Below are 21,713 nucleotides of genomic sequence, written 5' to 3'. Positions count from 1 at the left end.
AGAGACTGATTTGTGTCACTACGTTCTCAACACGGAGTAATGAAATTAAGAAAGTGATCAACAAACATTGGAAATTAGTAGCTGATGACATCAACCAACCGAACCCGCCGATGCACTCCTTCAAGAAAGCGAGGAATGTGAAGGACTATGTAGTCCACTCGTTTCTTGAAACAGCAACAACACAGACCATCCAAGAACTTTGGAGTCTACCACCTGTGATCGGACACTTTAAGTGTGGCCACTGTAAAGCCTGCGATTCCACTGACTCGACGAAGAACTTTACCTATAGAGGACACACGATAACTCTCAGTTCTTTTACGAACTGTAACTCCTCCAATGTGATTTATTGCATCAGTTGCCCCTGCGATTTACTCTACATTGGGCAGACACAACAAAAGGTGAAAGCTAGAATTTTGCAGCACCATAGCAGAATCCGGTGCAACGTGGCGGGAGCCCCCCTCGTTGAACACTGTACCTCAAAAAATCATAAACCAGATGATCTCAAATGGCTAGTTCTCGAGAAGGTTAAGCTGGGCCCCAGAGGCGGTAATCTAACAGCCATCCTCAATGTGAGAGAATCCAAATGGATGTCTATGATGGACACGGTGGCTAATGGGCTTAATGAACTTGATGGCAGTAACGCCCAATTAGCGGTCCTCCGTATTTAATTAATGTGAGCTATATCTGGTTTCGATATAACTGTTTCTCTCCTCTCCCGAGGGATATGAGTCATTATGTCTACCACTAATATGAGGAGCCCATCTGCTACATCTCTAACCACAGGTTTACATATGACAAACATACTTTGTTCTATGAGTTGGGTTGGTTGTGCTAGGAGCTGCTGGCCACCATTTAGTATACACTATAATGCTTACATATTTACCGTGCTTAAGTGCTGCTAAACACTTTGATTGTGTGGACATTTTGCATATGGATACGTGTTTTCTTCCCAACAGGATTATCATCATGTATTGTTTTGTCGTTCTCTGATTTTGTACTGAAAATTGTTTAACCGTATTGTTATACATTGTTTATACAAATCACAATGTTCTAGGTTGGGTAATCAACATCTTCTAGTTGTTCTGTTTAAACTCACGCGGTACATTTCTTCCGTGTCTGCAACTTTCCAATACGCTGTCTACTCCGTGACGCTACCGACCATAGTCTTTTCTTCATTACGGTTGCAAAACCGGCATCTAGCGCCAGCACGTTAACGGAGACCACGCGTTCACCGCGCGTCTCCCTATTTAATGATGCGCCCTGGGCAAGCACTTCCCAATCATTGATGCAGTAGACGCTGAGACGTAGGGTAAGGTATCTCCAACTTTAATGCTGGCTCCTTGGTGTTTGTACTTTGTCTGAGACACCCTGCTCTGCCTATTATGGTATATTTTTCTCCGCATGTATTATGTGACATGCCGTGTCGGCTCCCGACACTTCCTCTCCCTTTGTAATTTATCTACTTCCGAGTACCAGCCATGCTCTTAACATCAATTCCACTGTCCACGAGATCCTACGGGACTCACTTATACGAACGACCAGTCCTATAATATACCTCCCTCTAATAGTGATTTCTCCAGCACTTTTCCATTAGCAGGTCCTCCCCCTCTCACACCTACCGATTTGTCTTTTTCTCTGTTTAGATTCTTTCCTTTGGTGAACTAGCAGTGATTTGATTCCAGCAGTTCGACCATCCACAACACCTGGATTGATCTCCAGGCAATGCTTTTTCATTAACCTCAAGACTTAACCCCCACGAGTTGTGGTCGATGGTAAATTATTTCCCGCTAAACTTTGGGAGCGACCATTCATTGAACTAACTAGTCTGGTTCACCATTTTGACTCACCTTATTATATTTTAGGTGTCCACCACTCTCTACGCCTATCAGTTACCACCGAGGAGTTTTGATTCCCTCTCTCTCTGACGACCTGCGGACGTCTTAGAGGCCTGTCCTCCGACGGACATGGTAACTCTTGTTGAGTATTTAATATATTTTAGCTCCCCTAAATAAAAGATTGATGAGTCCCTACTCATTTAAACTTTTGTTTCTTCAGGTGCCCACCCTCCCTCGTTGTCTATCCCAGTCCTGATGAAGACCCCACTTCGTAAGGTTACATCCAATACCTACAACACTCAAGGGGTCGAAACGTCGACTCAACATCTTTGGCCAATATCGTCAACAGTACATTTTGCACTGTGATTGTTTCTATATGGCATTATTCCGAATTGTCAATATTGTGATTATGATTGAATCTGTGTTCGAAATACGGCATTGACTCTAATATGCCGTCCAATTTGAGTGTAATTCAGTAACGTTTACCACTGTGTTCACTTCCTTCCAAATTCTGCACTATTTCACTCACCCCCCATCCTTCCCTTGGGCACATGTTTTACTTTTTCAAATTGTTGCTTAAAAACCCTTTTGATTCTATTTGAAAGAATGTAACATGTTCGATGTGATTAAATAACATTCGAACTTTTTTGAGTCATCCGTCTATATTATGTCCCATTAATGTGAATGTTTTGTTTTCAATGAACTGTATGCTGGGACCACCTGTCTTTATACTGTTCCCTACCCAGGTCCCAGCGACTTCATATGGGTTGACCCTTTATGTTCTCCTCTTCACTACATACATGGCAGTAGCACCAGGCTGCATCGCAGTCCCCCGTGCCACCCGGTCTGCTAACGCATTCCCTTCTCCAACTTTATCGACTACTTTCCTATGGGCGCTACATTTAATGATGGCAATTTTCTTCGGATATGTCAATGCAGTTAAAGATTATGAACTAACTCCCCATGCATTATTTGTACTCCATGTGACGTTAAAAACCCTCTCTCCTTCCAGAGCAGGCCGAAATCGTGCGCTACTCCGAAGGCATACCGGCTATCTGTATAAATATTCACACACAGTCCTGTACTGAGCTCACATGCTCGTGTTAATGCTATCAGTTCCGCTGCTTGAGCTGATTTCTGTGGTATGCGTGCTGCCTCCACTATTGTTTGCAATGTGGTAATTGCATACGCTGCTGAAGTCGTACCATCTGGTAGCTTCAGGCAGGACCCGTCCACCCACAGTTCTCCATCTACATCTGGAAAGGGCGTATCCTGGAGATCAATACGACCCTTTGTTTGTTCCTCAGTCACAAGAATACAATCATGTGCTTTCCGTGCTTCAGACTGAGTCTCGAGGTATGGCAACAATGTGGCCGGATTTAACGTCACGCACCTCTTTAACGTAATATGAGGAGCCAAAAGCGTCAGCTCATATCCCGTTAAACGGGCACTGGTCAAATGCTGCGTCTTTGTCTGATTAAGCAGGGCATCAACAGCATGGGGGACTAATACCAACAGCTTATGAGATAACACAATTCCCTCGCTTTGGCGTATTGACACAGCTGTCGCCGCAACCGAGCGAAAACAACCAGGCAATGCTCGGGCAACAGGATCAAGTACAGCCGAAAAATATGCACAAGGGCGCTGCTTGTCGCCGTGCATCTGCACTAAAACTGATAATGCACATCCATCTTTCTCATGCACATACAGCGAAAAAGGTTTGGTATAATCAGGAGTCCCTAACACTGGTGCTGAACAGAGAGCCTGTCGCAATTTCTGAAAGGCAGTGTCACACTCATTCGTCCAAGGAAGCGGAATAGGTGTGTCTTTTGTCAAAAGGGCTAACAATGGCTTAGCTATGTGTGAAAACCCTAGTATCCATTGCCTACAAAACGAAACGAGACCCAAAAATGCACGCACGTCCTTCTGCGTGGACGGCGTCGGCGTGTCCAGAATTACTTGGACACGATCTGGTGTGAGTGCACGCCCCTCCTTAGACAAAAGGTGACCCAGATAAGTCACCTTTGGTCTACAGAATTGCAACTTTTTCCGAGATACTTTGTGATTGTGGGATGCCAAAAAGGAAAGCAAAGACAACGTACTCGTTTCACACAACTCCGGAGTGTCGGCCGCCAGCAAGATGTCATCGACATATTGAATGAGGGCGACACCCTCGGGCAGAACAAAGGAGTCCAATTGTCTTTTCAAAGCTTGACTGTAAATGCTAGGGCTTTCCGTGTAACCCTGAGAGATTCTACAAAATCGGTAAGACCTATTATTTAGAGTGAAACCAAAGAGGTATCGACTATCGGGATGAATAGGAATTGAAAAGAAGGCATTTTTCAAATCAATAACTGAAAACGTGGTCGCCGTAGGCGGGACCAAAGTAAGCAACGTCGTGATATCAGAAACCACTGGGTACTGAGGTATCACGATCTTGTTCACTTCTCTCAAGTCAATTATAAACCGATAGACTTTGGCATCCGTATCCTTTTTCAGAATGGGTAAAATCGGGCTATTACAGACGTTATAGGGAACTTCTTCCACTACTCCCACCTTAATCAAATCCTGCACTATCTGTATAAGAGCCTCTTCCCCCTCCTGCGAAATACGATACTGTGGAAGGCGTGGTAACACCGCCCCCTCCTGGACACTAATGTGAACAGGCGGAATCACCATCTGTCCCACATCAGTATCCGAGGTGGCCCACAGAGCACAAGAAGGGTAGCTAACACAGCATCTTCTGCAACCACACACATCCATTCAGACAGGGGGTAATTGTCATTCAATATCACCCGCACTCCAGCAGGGGAACAGCGGATCATAGCTCTGAAGTGCTTCAGCATATCAAGGCCCATAATATTGTCCGGCGTGTTCGGGGCAAGCAAAAACGGACAGGGTGCAGAAAAGGAATCAACCTGAAATGTGAGGGGCCGTGAAAGAGGGCTTCGGGAGAGTGTACCATCAAACCCTACCGATGTAACCATTAAGCCAGATGGGGGAGCCCTCGGAACCAATTGTTTAGACAGCGCACTACGAGTCGCTCCTGTATCCACTAGGAACTGATCAGTAGAACCCAAAACCTCAGCTGATACGTAAGGACCCTTCTGATCAACCGGCACCTCAACTGATTCCAACCCCCATCCAACGCATTCCTATGCATGCTGAGAATCATGGTACCCAGAACGGTCAATCCCCGACACTTGATACTGGTTTTGTCGATCGAAAACATTAGGCCTATCTCGTTGCTGCCCGGCAGGGTCAAAACGAGCGTGATCGTTAGAATTCCCTCTAAAATTCGAGAAACCCCCTCTACCTCTCGGGCCACCCTGATTGTGTCCCTGACGCGAAGCATGCAACGCCGGGCAATCTCTGGCCCAGTGTCCCGATTGCTTACAATACGCACATTGATTCCTGTTCAAATCAGATCGGCCCGAGGGAGGACCATAAAATCCTCCCCTACCTCTATTTACACCCCGTCGGGGCGGGCCATATACTTGTGCTAACATCACCTTCGTTTTCAAATCCCTCGATTTCTTCTCCTCCTGCCCCTTCGCTTCTTGCTCCTGGTGCTCATAGTACTGAGCTATAGTCAGGAGGGCTGTCGGGGTCGCAGTGGACCAAGAACTTTCACTCGCTTTAGGCGGGCTGCGATCGCCGGTAATAAATTCGCCACATATTTATCAGCAAAGAGGTGTCGACCCGTATCGTCCGTAAGTGACTGACCACTAAAATCATGAAACGTCTCCTCAAAGCGCGTAAAGAAATCTGCAACTGATTCATCGACTTTCTGCTTGCACGAGGCTAGCATATTCCAGTCAATCTTTTTAGGGGGGATGATTGTCTTCAACTTAGCCAGAATAGCAGCAGGGAGATCTAAGATAATCTGAGGTGGTTTCTGCTCGGGCTTCCTCTCCCTATCCTCATCCTCAAGCTCAGACCATCGAGCCTTAAAAGCGGCAGCATCATCCACCTTCCGCACAGATCGCCACATATCTGGTGGTAAAATAAGCCCAAAGAACAAATCTATATCTGCTAAGGTCATAGTACAAGAATTCAAGGCCCCCTCGACTTCTTCGTAAAAGGCCGCTGGATTCTTGCGGGGATCAGGCAACGCATTCTTTAACGCCATGACGTCAGCCCTGTGCCAGGGAGTATAAACCCAATTATACACAAAATATCCCTTAGCATCGGCGGAGGTAGTATCCGAGCTAGTCCCCGCTCCTTTAGGAGGAACATACAAAGGCGCCGCCTCTCGCATTGGTTTAGCATGCACTAGGTCGCTCTTATCTGACTGAGAGGTGGATGAATGGCCATCTCCGGTACGCGAATCCGACCGCTTCTCCTCCTCAACTTGTTGGCGTGCTTTCTCTTTAAGGTCCCTCGCCGCATCCCGCAACGCAAACAGTCGCCGAACCGCATCAGGCGCCTTAGAGGGAGAGAAAACACCATTACGCAATGCTTTAGCATCTAATACCACATCGTCAGGTTCAAAGACACTGGAATATTTCCGGAAAGTAGCAATCACTTCCTCAGAAAAGTGGCCCAAAAAATACAACCTTTCTCTATCCTGCCACAACTCCCAAGAATCCAACAACTCAGCAAGGGATAACTTGCCCTTAAGTGCACGATAGGAAACTTGCCGAAGCTCACCCATTCGCTCAGCCGATAACATGGACCGCGTGTCTACCTTACCCGAACCCGATCCAGAATCTTGTGGCCTCGGGGCAGACGCGCCGACATAAGGAGGCGGAGAACGATCTAATAAATAAAAATCATCGTCATGATTATTAAGGACAGGATAGAGTGACTGACGAACAGCATATTGACCCGAGACTTGTAACCTACGCTCCTTCTCTTGCCTCTCCGTCTGTTCTCTTTCCTCCCGACGCTTTGCTTCCTGCGCTCTCACATGATCATTCTTTCGTTGCTCTTTATCAAACAGCGCTTTCCCACGTTTCTCTCGCTCACGCACTTCCTTCACCCATAATCGCACACATTCAAACATGTCTTGACGAGCACGCCGTTTACACATACACTGTTCCACATACTCAATCTTACGCATATCAAACGACCCATACAACGGCCACCGTAACTCAGGATCCTTTCTGGTATATTTCCTCCATACTGTGCTGTACATTATGGAAGAAAGACCATGCTTCACATACATATCCCTATTAGGAGTCCCCTCTGGGGGAGCTGGAGCAGATTCCTCGAGGTTTAACCGGTTTCCAAAGCAGCAGCACCACTTACGGAGTGCGCTAAAAGCAGGCATGCTCAAAAATAATGCAGAATATGCAGTATTATCAAAAAAATGGCACTTAAACGTTGTGCCGTTCAAAGTTACACAGTTCCGGAGAAATATCTCCACATTACCTGCCTATATGTGTTGCAACGCATATATTCTCACAATAATCAATACAAGATAGGACCGGTCATCACAAATCAAACTCAAATAGCCAAACCAGGCTTCAAAAACTCGGAGCAAGTACCGTAAAACGGTTCTTACCAATCAAGAGTCCAGATTCCAACTGCCAAGCTCCAAAATTCGCCCAAACGGCTGTCACGGCAGGACCGACAGAAGAGGTCTCAGTCGAGGACCGGCGCCACCCAGATGGTCAGGTCGGAAGGGAAGGAAGAAAAACCTCGGGATGCCAGGACTAAAGTGCCTCTGGCAGTGATCACATCCCCGGCCAAATTCCTCACCTTCGTCGCGACCAATCCTTCGAGCATCCGAGTCGCCGATGAGCCCCACGTGACGGGCGCCAATTGATGAATACAGGCCCCAGCTAGGCCCGCAGGACACAAGGGTTCGCTCTCCTGCAATGGAATCTATAAGGAAGTTGGCACGGAAACTGCAAAGTACAAAGACAAGGTTTATTAACCCTTAAGGGTGGTCCTACAATCCATACAATACCCTTCAGTATTGCATAGAGTAGCACAAAGAACTTGCGTACACAGTCCCCTTGTATACACAACAGAGGGGCTCATAAGTGGGTGGATACAACATGAGGCAAGGAATGTTACCTTTTATAGGCATTTTCGATACAAGATCAATATGTGGGCGGAGCTGACATACTCCTTGAGCCCGCGAAAACATGGTCAAGCAAGGACTAACTGATAACAGATGTGGTCAAGCCTGGGCATGCGCCAGGCGGACAAAGGAACTATTTATAGACTGTTACTAGGCAGATTACAAGAGCAACTAACACGAAGATAGGACTCTTCTCGTGTTGAGCACGTGGAGACATGACAATACAAAATGGAGTCCAGACTTTAGTTAACATAACGAAAGAGACATGTTCTAAGGAAGGAGAATTCATGTCTTTAGTAAATGCTTAATCACATCGTGGTTTCAATTTACAACAGACGGAATGCTGACAATGCATACATTCTCCCCCAGTCGAGATCTGGGTTAAATCCATCGTTCTTTTGCCCACTACACCACCCCAGTTTAGACATGGCCATATGCAAATCAGTCTTGACCCTGTGCCTCATGGGAACAGTCCAGCCCGAACTGCCAAGCCATGTCTTCCCTGGACCGGAATCAAGCATCCTAGGACCGGATTCTGGCTATCAGCCGTCATCAGCCAGGATAGCTTGACTCCAGTGGCGTAGTGAGCACGGGTCCCACGTCTGGGAATACCCATCCCACTTAGGGCGAAAAGCGTTACAACAAACAAATGATGGACGGAATGCTGACAATGCATACATTCTCCCCCAGTCAAGAGATCTGGGTTAAATCCATCGTTCTTTTGCCCACTACACCACCCCAGTTTAGACATGGCCATATGCAAATCAGTCTTGACCCTGTGCCTCATGGGAACAGTCCAGCCCGAACTGCCAAGCCATGTCTTCCCTGGACCGGAATCAAGCATCCTAGGACCGGTTTCTGGCTATCAGCCGTCATCAGCCAGGATAGCTTGACTCCAGTGGCGTAGTGAGCACGGGTCCCACGTCTGGGAATACCCATCCCACTTAGGGCGAAAAGCGTTACAACAAACAAATGATGGACGGAATGCTGACAATGCATACATTCTCCCCCAGTCAAGAGATCTGGGTTAAATCCATCGTTCTTTTGCCCACTACACCACCCCAGTTTAGACATGGCCATATGCAAATCAGTCTTGACCCTGTGCCTCATGGGAACAGTCCAGCCCGAACTGCCAAGCCATGTCTTCCCTGGACCGGAATCAAGCATCCTAGGACCGGTTTCTGGCTATCAGCCGTCATCAGCCAGGATAGCTTGACTCCAGTGGCGTAGTGAGCACGGGTCCCACGTCTGGGAATACCCATCCCACTTAGGGCGAAAAGCGTTACAACAAACAAATGATGGACGGAATGCTGACAATGCATACATTCTCCCCCAGTCAAGAGATCTGGGTTAAATCCATCGTTCTTTTGCCCACTACACCACCCCAGTTTAGACATGGCCATATGCAAATCAGTCTTGACCCTGTGCCTCATGGGAACAGTCCAGCCCGAACTGCCAAGCCATGTCTTCCCTGGACCGGAATCAAGCATCCTAGGACCGGTTTCTGGCTATCAGCCGTCATCAGCCAGGATAGCTTGACTCCAGTGGCGTAGTGAGCACGGGTCCCACGTCTGGGAATACCCATCCCACTTAGGGCGAAAAGCGTTACAACAAACAAATGATGGACGGAATGCTGACAATGCATACATTCTCCCCCAGTCAAGAGATCTGGGTTAAATCCATTGTTCTTTTGCCCACTACACCACCCCAGTTTAGACATGGCCATATGCAAATCAGTCTTGACCCTGTGCCTCATGGGAACAGTCCAGCCCGAACTGTGGGCAAAAGAACGATGGATTTAACCCAGATCTCTTGACTGGGGGAGAATGTCTGCATTGTCAGCATTCCGTCCATCATTTGTTTGTTGTAAAGGGTGATCCAGACCACAGCGTTTACAATTTGCATTATCTCGTGAACCATATTTGTGCAATTTCAGTGGGGTGCGGTAGGCCTGATGTAGGTATTTGTAATGTATAATATGTAGATTCCCATTGGGAGTAAGCAAGTCAGTAAGTGCACAACAGGACTGCCAAGCTGTCTTGCTTAGAGGTGTGTCCAGTAGTATATTCCATTTTTCATGGGCCTTTAACGTGCCAGCACCAATCTCAGCCTGTAGGGTTCTGTAGAGTTTCGCTACCATATGGTTGTTAGCTGGGTTGGTAATGAGTAATTGTAACGATTTAAGCATAGGGAGTTCAGCAGGGTAGATAAGATACAATTTCTTTATTGCTTCCCGGAGCCTATGATAGGTGAATTTAAATCACATCGTCTGGTTACTGACATACGATAGATTGTCTGGGGTGACGAATGTCCCATATAGATCACCCATCAATGTGATGCCCCACCTGCTCTAGTAACTCCATACTGCCTCTGTCTAGAGTGACCGACAGAGAGGGGTGTTGTGCCAGTAGCATGTTCGGTGCATAGAGTGGACGTTTTTTGCCATCTGACCAATATGCTGCCAAGAGTTAGTTGTGGTTCGAATCGTGTTAATTTCCTGGTTGGTCAAGTGTGGTCGCTGATGGGTCAGAATACTTGCTAATTTGATGGTATTGGCATCGCCGTCTTCCACCACTAAATGTGGCATATAAAAAACTGGGTGATACCAATAATATGCATATTGTGCTTGGGCACATAAATAATATAAAAACAGGTCAGGGACCGCAAAGCCACCAGAGGCATATGGTAAAGTTAGTGTGCGTAAACTGATACGTGCTTGTTTGCCCGCCCATATTAATTTTGTGAGAAGTACTCGTGATCTTTGAAATAACGGGGTAGGAGGGATATTTGTAAAAAGATACAGCAGTTTGGGCAAAATCACCATTTTTATGAGAGATATTCGGTCTGCTAGTAAAAGGGGGAGTGTGATCCACCTAGCTATTTGTGTTTCAATTTTATCTATGGTAGTGCCGTAATTTGTTCTTATTACTACTTCATGATCATAATGAATCCAGATACCTAAATATTTAATGGGGTCTGTCTGCCATACAAGAGGGAATTCCAGTTGTTGTGGCTTAGTAATTTCGGTCAGTGGCAGTATAGGGGATTTGTTCCAATTAATCTTTAGGCCAGACTACCTACTGAATTTGATGTATTCTCTAAGGACCGGTTCCAAATTTGTGCATGGGTCACGAATATAGAGCACTATATCATCCCCATACATTGAGGTGCCAATGGGACGGAGTTGAAATCGTAATGCAGTGTGTGCGTATTGTTGGCATATCTTGCAAGCTAGTGGTTCCATTGCAATGGAAAATAGCAAAGGTGATAACGGGCAGCCCTGCCTTGTGCCTCTCTGTATATTTATGACTTCAGAAATTTGGGCATTCACTTTTATACATGCAGTTGGCTTAGTATACAGCAACTTAATCCAATTCAATAGCATGGGCTGTAGGCCAATCTGTTGCAAAATTGTAAATAAATACTCCCATTTAATAGAGTTGAAAGCCTTGACTGCATCGAGGAGGACAGACGTCACCTCCAACTCGTGCGTAGATTATGCGACGTCAAGCGAGTTGGTATAAAACGGATTGATCCGGTAGGACTATAACCTGCATAAAAGGCTGTAATCTGTTGCCGATAATCTTGGCCAATGGTTTAGTATCTGTATTAATTAGAGAAAGTGGTCTCTATGACTCACCACGTTCGGGGTGTTTATCCAGCTTTAATAATGCCACTATCAGTTCTTCACGTAGTATCGGGGGAGAATTTGACTGTTATAGGCTTCGTCATACATTTCGACAATATGGGGACTGATCAGCTCCGAGTATGCTTTATAGAATTCCCCCGTGAAACCGGCAGGCCCAGGGGCTTTGTCATTAGGCAGTGACCTTGTAGCTGTTTCCACTTCTTCCACAGTTATGGGTTGCGTCAAGAATTCACGTTGGTCATCTGAGAACCATGAGAGTGCTATGTCCTCTAGATAACGTAGAATTTCTTGTGTAGTCGCTGTGTCGCGCACGGCATATAGCGTGCCATATGTTTCCATGAAGGTGCCCAGTATGCCCTGGTTGTCATAGTGTGTTGTGCCTTCGTGATCTATCATTTTCAATACGGTATGCTGTTTGTGTTCTACGCGTATTTTTTGTGCCAAATTGAGACCAGGCCTGCCCCTTCTCGCATTCTGCAGCCGTGTGTCGTCGGGTGATGTATTTCATTTCATCATCTGCGACCTTATTATATTTGGTTACTTCAAACCTGATTGTGCTGAAAAGAGTCACATCGCAGGTGGCATCATATTCTGCTTCCAATTGCTGTATAAGGGCCTCACTATTACGTAATTGCGTGTGTATATCTTTTAAGATACCAGCAGTGGTATCAATACAAATACCTCGCAAGGTCGCCTGAAAGGCTTCCCATAGTGTGCCAGCACTGTCTACTGAATTTTTGTTTAAATGAAGAAATCTTCTATGGCCGTATGAATGGTCTCGTTATATATAGGGTCTAGGAGGGATGTGGCATTGAAGCGCCATATAAACGGAGAGGGGTATATGTCGGGCCTTTAAGAGGCAGAATGACTAGTTTGTGGTCCAATAGCGTTTTCGGTAAATGTCGTACGTCTTGCACCCTTGAACAGGTTGGTTCCGTGAGTAGCCAGTAATCAATCCTAGCCCAGATGCCATGAACGGTGGAGGAGTGGGTGCTTTCTAGCGTCTGTGGATTGAGCATTTGCCATATGTCTTGCATATGAAATTCCACCATCCCATTAAGGATAGTAGATACAGCACGCTGATGTTGTTCAGTGGTTGCGTGAGACCCATTATGTATCATCATGCGCAACGTTTAAATCTCCTTCCCGGATTAGTTCCATATGTGGTAGAGTCTTAAGTATATTCCATAGGTTATTAAAGAATTCAGGGGAGTCGGTATTGGGGTCATATGTGTTAATGATACCTTCCCTCGAAACATGCAGAATGCCTATAATTATTACACATCGGCCATTGTCGTCGATTAGCGTTTGTTCCTTTACAAAGTTCATCCCTTTACGTTTCAATGTTATGACACCCCTGGCTTAGGAGGAGTAAGAGGAAGCGATCACCACATCCGCCCATCTTTTCCCCAGTGCGTCCGCCTTCTTCTTGAGGAGATGTGTTTCTTGAAGCAGAGCGATATTTATTTTATGCCTGTCTAGATATGCAAGCACCTGTCTAATCTTACGGCGGTTATTAAGACCCCGCACATTCCATGTGGCTAAACGCAATTGTGTGGAGTTAGTGGTGCTATGCATAAAGGGAGTAACCACGGTCATGGATGGATTGCGTGATAGTGTCTTGGCTACCGCCATGAGGTACTGCTACTGTGCCTATGTAATCAAATGTAATGTGCCTCTTCGCAGGTGTATTGTAGATTAAGAGCATAGTAGTTGCCTAGAAAAACAAAACACAAATCCCAACCATTCCTCCACCCACTTTAGCATCCCAATTATACCAAAGACATACCGCAAACTTTAGTGTGAATGGCAACATAACTTCAGTGGGGTTTACCCGTTAGGGGGTGACTAGGTGCTCGGTGTTCCATCCACACACAGAAGGGGCAGGAGCGGCAGAAATGCACATAGTAATATAGATTAGTTTGTTATCAGGGAAAGCAATATTAACTGTTAAATGGTAGCGGCAGTTTCAATCGATAACCTTTCAAGTATTGCCCGGCGGTAATCGCCTCTTATACCATTCGATGATTAACCAACAAAAGAGGCAGGCGCCGGAGACTGGAAGGCAGGAAACAAAGTTTTATTCCGTCGGAGCAGAACACATCAGATCGGACAGCGAGGTATCGTCTCGCGGTGCTCTAACCACATCTCTGAGGCCTGGCCTCTTATACACAGGTTTATTGCTTTATTACATGTTACACATTCTTGTTGAGACTTTGATGTACGGAAAGACACCCTTGGAATCCCCACTTCAAGCTCGTTCCCACACATATCTACAGTGGAAGTCCCCACCCCACCCACAGTAGGAGATGGCTATCACACAGCTGTACATTCTGCCAATTCCCGGGGGTGTGTGCGACTGGTCGGGTCTCAGGGGGTGGGGGGCCTTGATCTACTGTAATCCCTTTGATGTGGGGTGTTTCCCTTACAGTAGGGGCAATAAACTGCATCCGCAGGGCTAGGTGATGGCCTGGGATCGGTTCGGACAATCGGGCGCAGAGGAAGGGGGTTCTCAAAGGGATGTATGACCATGTATGGGATGAAAGAAGGTGTCGGTCAGGCATGGGATGTGGTTCCATGGCAGGGTCGCGCAGAAGGAGAGGGTTTATGGCCCATGTATGAGAGAGCGGGGGTGGCCGGCGCGCGGGGGGATGTTTGCAGCGCTAGAGGGACGCGCTGGCGATCGGTAATGAGGTCATGGTGCCTAAAATGGCCGTCGCGCGTTTTCTGCGTGTGGCGCTTGGGGAGAGACAAGATGGCGCAGATAATGTTCAGTTACGAACTAAATTTCCACATAACTAGCATACTACCTGACACCCTGTGTTTAGTGCAATGGTCCAGTAATTGCAGATATGTTACAAATATAGCAGTGCAGTGAAAGGTCACAATTGCTCAGTACCTGCATTGCATCAGTAGTCCAGGCAGGAAAGAGCATACATCTGCAGTCTTTGTAAATAATGTAATACATTACCCTATTCCAATGTTCAAGCAAGGCACCAACATCAGGTTCTCACCATGTTAGATAGTGGTTCTGAGATATTAATGTTTGTGTAATATTTATCAGAGTCCATTTGTGTGGCGGATCTTTTATCGCGTGCTTGCTGCTGCGCTGCTTGGGGCGTCGGCAAGATTTGTGTTTTGCCCGTGTGCATGATTCAAAGCCTGGCAGGGTAGAGCATGTCATAGGGAATGCACATGTCACGCAATTTTTTCTTGACAGGGCCAAACTCCTTGCGGGCTAGCTGGACAGATAGTGTGAAGTCCGGGTAGAAGGCCACCTCACAACCGTTGTGTTCCAGTGGATTTTTCTCTCAGGCTAGCCAAAGCGCTGTGTCATGGTCTCGATAGTTCAAGATTCAAGCTACTATGGGTCGTGGTGGAGTGCCCGGTGGTGGTTTTGGTGCAAGAGATCTATGTGCCCTTTCTACAATGAGCATTGGTGAAAATTGCTCCGCTCCAAACATGTCCTTCAGCATTTTCTCCACGTAATCCTCAAGTTTACCAGCATTTGTACTTTCTGGTATTCTTGCAATGCGTAGGTTGTCGAGAAGTGATCTAGATTCAAGATCTTTGTTTTTCGCTTTTAGAACCGCCAAGAGTTTAGCCATATTGTCTCATTTAGATGTAGTGGCCTGTGATTCATCTTCGACCACCAATATCCACTGTTCGGCAACCTCTAACCATTCGCCCTGTTTGTCGAGCCTGGCGGATATGTGGTCCATCCGATTGTGAGTGCGTCTCTCTTACCATCTATGGCTTGCAGACTTTGCTGGATGACGTTGAGGGCATCTTCCTTTTTTGGCGTGCAGAGCTAGGTCTGTTTCCGGATCTGTGTCGACAGTTGCGCCCGAGAGTCTTGAGGTTCTGCTGGGTTTTAAAAGCAGTTTAGTTTGCTGCTTGTCAATCTTTCCCATTCTCATGCAAGAACTGTGGGTTTGCGGTCACTATGCTTTCAGAGCGATGAGTTTGAAGGCGTGTATTAGGGACTATAGTACTCAGCCCGCAGTGAGATCGTGGGTTAGAATGCAGTACAGTTCAGAGCACCCACAGCGCAGGCAGGTCAACAGTGGTTAGTTGCTAGAGAAAGCAAGGTTAATGTGTGGCAAATACAATTGTAGTATCGATGAGCTCAGGCAATATTACGGTGTACTCTAAATGTGCCCTCTATTGTTGCTTGTTTCATATGCTGCGTGATTGAATACAAAGTGAGCCCTGCATGTTTCATTTAATGTCCCAGTGGCAGATGATATGCTACACACATTGCACCACAGCTGCAGTTATTATGCCCGGCAGTCAGTAAGGTTAAGGCTGGATGGTTGCAGCGCGGTGCATGTGCGGGCCCGGAACCAGCTTCTATGTCCGCAATAACAAGCTATATAGTATGCCTTTGCGGTGTTCACGATGTCCTCGCTTCTTTTCCAGCCAAATAGATCTGCAGTAAACAAACACTTAGCTGCCAGGAGGGAAAGAACTCTAACTCCGCGTTTTGGGTGCTCGTTCTTCCTCACCTCTGCTTACTGTTTCCGTGCTGCCTTAATTGCACCGGTCCGCACCGGCAGCTTGTCAGTTGAGGAGCTCCACAGTTATCGTGCAGACCAGCGTGGTGGTGACCCAGGCATCGGTGGAGAACTTGTGTGTTGGAGTCGCGCTGATCAGGGCCGCACTGTGAGACGCTCTGCAGCAGAGGCGTTTTGCGATCCGCTCTACCCTCGCACAGGATCCAGATTTTTCACAGTGTATCACAGTTATGCCGAATTCAGTGTCGCAGAAGGGCCTGCAGTCAACAGTTCTTTTCCAAGGAGTACCATTTCAGGCAGGCGGGGCTTTTCGCACATCTAGCGAGGCTCTTCTCCGATCGGCTCCGATGTTCACTGCCATTTTCTCACCCGCTTGCACAGGACTGCTTCTCCACGGTTATTTCTTGGCAATAGGGAGCGTGTTAGTAGGTCATATTGGTATTGATCTGTTCCGCTGTATTTCCGACCTCGGAATCTGCAATCTGGGGGATTCGATATAGGATATTTCAGACGATATATTGGCAAAACGTCTCTCTGGCCAGCAGAGCAGCGCTAGTGAGTGGCCATCTTGCTGCAGGCTCTCTGGTATCCCCTATTCTGAAGTTTGTTTGAGCGAGAGAAGTCCCATCCCACTTGTTGAATAAGATTAAAATCTCCTTCATTGAGAATCTGGCCCGTAAGGGGTACCAACATATTCTAGATTTCATCTAATGATGATGTCTTATCTTCAACTGGTCCATAAAAACTGCTTGTAAAGTTTCAAACTAACCCTGATCCATCAAGCATTGGGATCTCGCACAACCTGTATACCTTCCCCCTCAAATTTATTAGGAAACAGAACTACACTCCCTAAACTGCAGTGGTAGGTAATGCAAAACATATCTGATATTTACATCATGGCATCACCAGGAGCTTGGCTTTAGCTTTCAAGTGGGTCTCCTGAAATAGGATTGCCTGTGCCTTTGATTCTTTCAGCCATGCTATTATGGATCTAAATTTGTTCTGATTATTGAAGCCGTTAGTATTACATGAAATTATTCTAATCTTTTTCATTACAAAATATTGAAATGGACTTTCTGGTCTCTATGGGGCACCCTGACATAATTTAAATATGAAATAACCTCCATTCCCAAGATTTTAACCATCTTGCTTGACTCAGAAAGGTCCTGGTTCTTTATACCCCATTTTAATTCTTCAATGCCATCCCCTATCCCTCCCCTTACCCACATACCCTGAGACCCCCTTTCGCCTTCCTCTAAGAAGGGAACCCTCCATGCCTGGGGTTCCTGGGAACCTCCCAAGTGCCCTTTCCGCTCAACCCCCACCCCAACGCTGAATGAGGGGGCTGTGACTAGCAACCAAGGCAGTTCAGTGGGTGGCTGGTGGCCATGAGACCACACTGACAGAACAACCTTTATGTAGTAGTCATTTCACACGGTGCAGACGAGGAAGGAAGAAACTCCAAGTCTTATTTGGCAATACTATCACTTGTTCCCACCCCCTTCGTGCTGTAGAGACTGAAGAAACTCCCGGGTCAATTCGATCGAATGGAAAATGTGTGCCCTCCATTATATAGAACGTTTAGCTTTAATTGTTGAATGAAACCCGCTGGGTCACCAAGCAGCTGAAAACAATTATCATGCCTCTAAGGGCCATATGTAGGTAGGCTGTGTTTTGCGATTCTCTAATTGCAATTTTTAAGGAATCGCAATTAGAGAATAGCAAAACGCTATGTAGGTAGGATTAGCAATTTTGTTTGCGAATCCCACCTATTCCTTATTTGCGATTCTCTAATTGAGAATTGCAAATAAGGAATACCTTGCCATTCATTCCTATGGGCTAAAAGGCCTATAGGAATTAATAGGAAGACATTCTCAATTTGCGATTCTCAATTAGAGAATCGCAAATTGAGAATGCAATTTCAAGGGTGCAAGGGTGTCAACATGACACCCTTTTGCACCCCTGTAATGAGCATGAGTGCACATGTGGCGCACATACATGCCCTAAGGGCATGTAAGTGTGCCACATGGCACTTTGAATAATGCAAAAAACTGCATTATTGAAAGAAATCGCAAATTACCATCAACCTGAAGTTGGTGGTAATTTGCGATTCCTTAAGCCAAAATAGCACAACTTGGGTGCTTTCTACATTGCATTTAAGGAATCGCTATTTGGGATTCCTTAAATGCATTTGCAAAATAAGGAATCGCAAATTTTGCGATTCCTTATTTTGCATGCAGATTTTCCTTCCTACATCCCACTTAGCACAATTGCGATCGCAAACGCCGAAATTCGGCGAATTTCGGCGTTTGCGATCGCAATTTTGCTTTCTACATATGGCCCAAAATTCCTTGCAGCACCACGCTGAAAGTGAAGACATGTCTAAAAATAACTTAAATCAAAAAATTGTCCGGAGTCCGATAAACCTTATCTTGAATCGCACATGCCAAAATTAGCTCCTTAACTCTAAAGTCTCCAAAGTTTACAATAATAGTTTGAGGATACTTGGCATTAGGAAGCTGGATAGCTGTAACTCGATGGGCCTGTGTATTCGTAAGATCAATCTTCGGTGCTGCTGCTTCGGGACATATACATTTAAAAATACAATCTGATGCAACACCTGCTACCGATTGTCTATTCGGGCACTCCAGTTATGTGTAGATTAGATCTTTGTGACCAATTTTCTGCATCTTTGACCTTAATTTGGAGCTTGGTCAGCTCAGTTTGTAGTTTAGTCACCTGTGCTGTTGGAAATGGCACACTGTTTTTCCTTTCTCAAATAAACTGCTCTGCATGAACGATGCATGACGTAAGCTGTGATTGGTGCACTTACCTTTTGGGGCTGACACCGTCACCGTCACCGCTGGGGCCCTAACGCTGTTTGTTCTCCCCCGCTACCGCTGCCTGTTGCTTCGCACGGCCACCGTGGGGGGGGGACTACAGCTCCCAGCTGTATTGCGGCATCCTGCTCCGCCCACTTCCCGTCTGAGCGCGCCCGGAGGCGCATAAAGACCAGCTGCCCCCTCGGTGGAGCGGGGGATTGATGCACTTACCTTTTGGGGCTGACCCTGTCACCGTCACCGCTGGGGCCCTAACGCTGTTTGTTCTCCCCCGCTGCCACTGCCTGTTGCTTCGCACGGCCGCCGTGGGGGGAGACTACAGCTCCCAGCTGTATTGCGGCATCCTGCTCCGCCCACTTCCCGCCTGAGCGCGCCCGGAGGCGCATAAAGACCAGCTGCCCCCTCGGTGGAGCGGGGGATTGATGCACTTACCTTTTGGGGCTGACACCGTCACCACTGGGGCCCTAACGCTGTTTGTTCTCCCCCGCTGCCGCTGCCTGTTGCTTCGCACGGCCGCCGTGGGGGGAGACTACTGCTCCCAGCTGTATTGCGGCATCCTGCTCCGCAAACTTCCAGCCTGAGCGCGCCCGGAGGCACACAAAGACCAGCTGCCACCTCCGCGTCGCGGACGCGCGCGGGCGACGCCGGTCTAAGCCCGGGCAAAGGGCGGGCCCTCTGTAGCCCTCCGAGGGCCGATCAAGGCCGGGCTGGGCCACACCCCTTGGTTGCCACACCCAGATTCCAGTAAGTGTTCTGTGATTGTGTCGTAAGACTTCGGGAGCTAGTGGGTTTCACATGCATTTGGGACTCTGAGTACCTTGGATCTGTACCCCCTGAAACCTACAGCCCTTACATCCATAAGTAGCTGTGGCAACTGTTAATCCCATGATGACTAAACAAAAGTCAATCATGGACAATTATCTAGTTAAAGTCGTAAGCAAGATTAACAGCGACAGGAGAAAATCCTTAGGACGAGACAATCTATCTGATCTGCCCCTGGGACTTTCCAAAGAGGATACTATTGACACTGCTGAGTCTGTGGTTACCGGTTGTAATTCTGAAGTTCTATCCACAGTAGTCGTAGATGTCTGTGCCCCGATTGAAGATCTACTAGTAGCCCCGGAGGATATTCCACAGCAATGCCCGCCGGTCCCACGCTCAGTGAGGGCATGCAGAAAAGTGACTACTAAACGGGGAGGAAATACTACCCGAAGAAAAGCAGAACCTGCACCTAAGAGTTCCGTCTGTGACAAGGGGACCCTGACTAAGGACAATACAGTTACTATTAACACCGAGCAATTTGACCTGCTAGTTGCTATTATAGAGAGTAAACTTGAGCTGATCGTCAAACCATTAATTACTAAAATAGATCAATTAACAGCTGAAGTATCTAGACTAGGGAGTGTTCTAGACGGGCATACGATTAAGATGGCTAATCCTAGGCCCCCAGTGAGGGATGGTCCAGGAGTTGAATCTGCCCCTAAGCTAGTTAATGGAAGCGCCTGCTCTATGAAAGCAACTACATTAGGCTCACAAGCAGGCTGCCGGGCGATGCAGGCCCAGGTAGTACCAACTACTTTGAGTGGAGCGTCGACATGTAAGATAAGTAGAACTGTGCAGGTGCCTGTAGTGACTGCAAGACCAGTAAGGGAAGCTGCACCCAACAACAATCGATCCGTAGACCTTCCACCTGAGTGTGTACCCTCTGTTGTTGTTCTAACCAATGTCCCCTCCCTAGATCTTAACCAGACTAGATTCAATTCAATTCAATTCAAATCAGCTTTATTGCGGTTAGATTTACCATAAAAGCATATACAGAAAAAAAGAAAGAAACATTTCACAAGTCAATTGATACATTTCGATGCATTAATCTCATATTCCTAGATGATTGTTAGACATTTTTTTAAATGATTTAAATAAGTTAGGAAATAGTAAAATTAATAAGAAACAGATCATTAAAAATATAAAAGGGTAGGTCTAAGGACTTTATGGTCGTATACTTATTATTAAAGTGCTACAGTGTCGTTTATCAACTTCCTTCGTGTTATCCACATAGAGTGTAAATATTTAGCTACTGTAAAGGCGATCAGTGCGTCAGTATCTGTTTTCAGGACCCTGAAAAAAACCAAGTATTGCCTCATGCCCAAGTTCTTACATAGCTGAATTATCCATTTCTTCCTAATATAGGAATAAGCTGGACAAAAGAGCATAACATGCACCGGGGATTCATTCTCTTGTAGACAGCCAGGGCATGGTCGTGCGGGGCCCCCTTTCCACCTATCAATTTTCTGAAAGAGAGGTAGAGTACCATATCTGAATTGTAAATACAATTTCTTCGCCAGAGTGGGTTGAATTTGATCAATCACAGACTCAAAGCTATAAGAGAGCTTGATATCCAAGAATTTATCGGTCAAACTTGAACTTTTTGTGGAGCTAAAGAGGTTCATTAAATTTTTTTCTTTAATCTTACTTATCATAGTTTGTTTAGAGATGGCTGGGCAAGAGACTTCAGGATTAAGCCAGAGTTCCTCGAGCCCAGTCAATATAAGTGATTTTTTTACTAAAGCCAACCACGGAATCTTACCAGATCCTATTGTGGCTAGCACAAATTTAAGCTCCTCCTTGTAGTGCACCAATTCTGGGGTGCTCCACAAGCGCTTCCAGTAAAGTAAGGGCCGAAGAGCAATGATTTCTGCGATTGGATAAATATTTAGATCAAGCCTTAGGGGGACCAAAGGTGTGCTTTGAGGCAAGTCCAACAGCTGTCTTATAAAGTTGTTTTCAGTTAGTGATAAATTACTAACTGATATATGTCCCCAAAGTTCTGCCCCATACAGG

The 21,713-nt window shown here is 46.4% G+C and overlaps 1 long non-coding RNA gene across 1 annotated transcript; it reads left to right on the top strand.

The window, feature by feature from the left end:
• Window positions 1–1,497: 1,497 nt before the first annotated feature.
• Window positions 1,498–2,415, top strand: LOC146832815 (uncharacterized). Its single transcript, XR_014960172.1, has 3 exons — window positions 1,498–1,772; window positions 1,863–1,967; window positions 2,056–2,415. It is a non-coding gene; the product is annotated as an uncharacterized LOC146832815 (long non-coding RNA).
• Window positions 2,416–21,713: the final 19,298 nt, after the last annotated feature.

This window comes from Triturus cristatus, chromosome 4_2, assembly GCF_964204655.1.
Source record: "Triturus cristatus chromosome 4_2, aTriCri1.1, whole genome shotgun sequence".
Classification (NCBI taxonomy): Eukaryota; Metazoa; Chordata; class Amphibia; order Caudata; family Salamandridae; genus Triturus; species Triturus cristatus.
The sequence above is the reverse complement of the archived record's forward strand: the minus strand, read 5'-3'. Positions and strand labels throughout refer to the sequence as shown.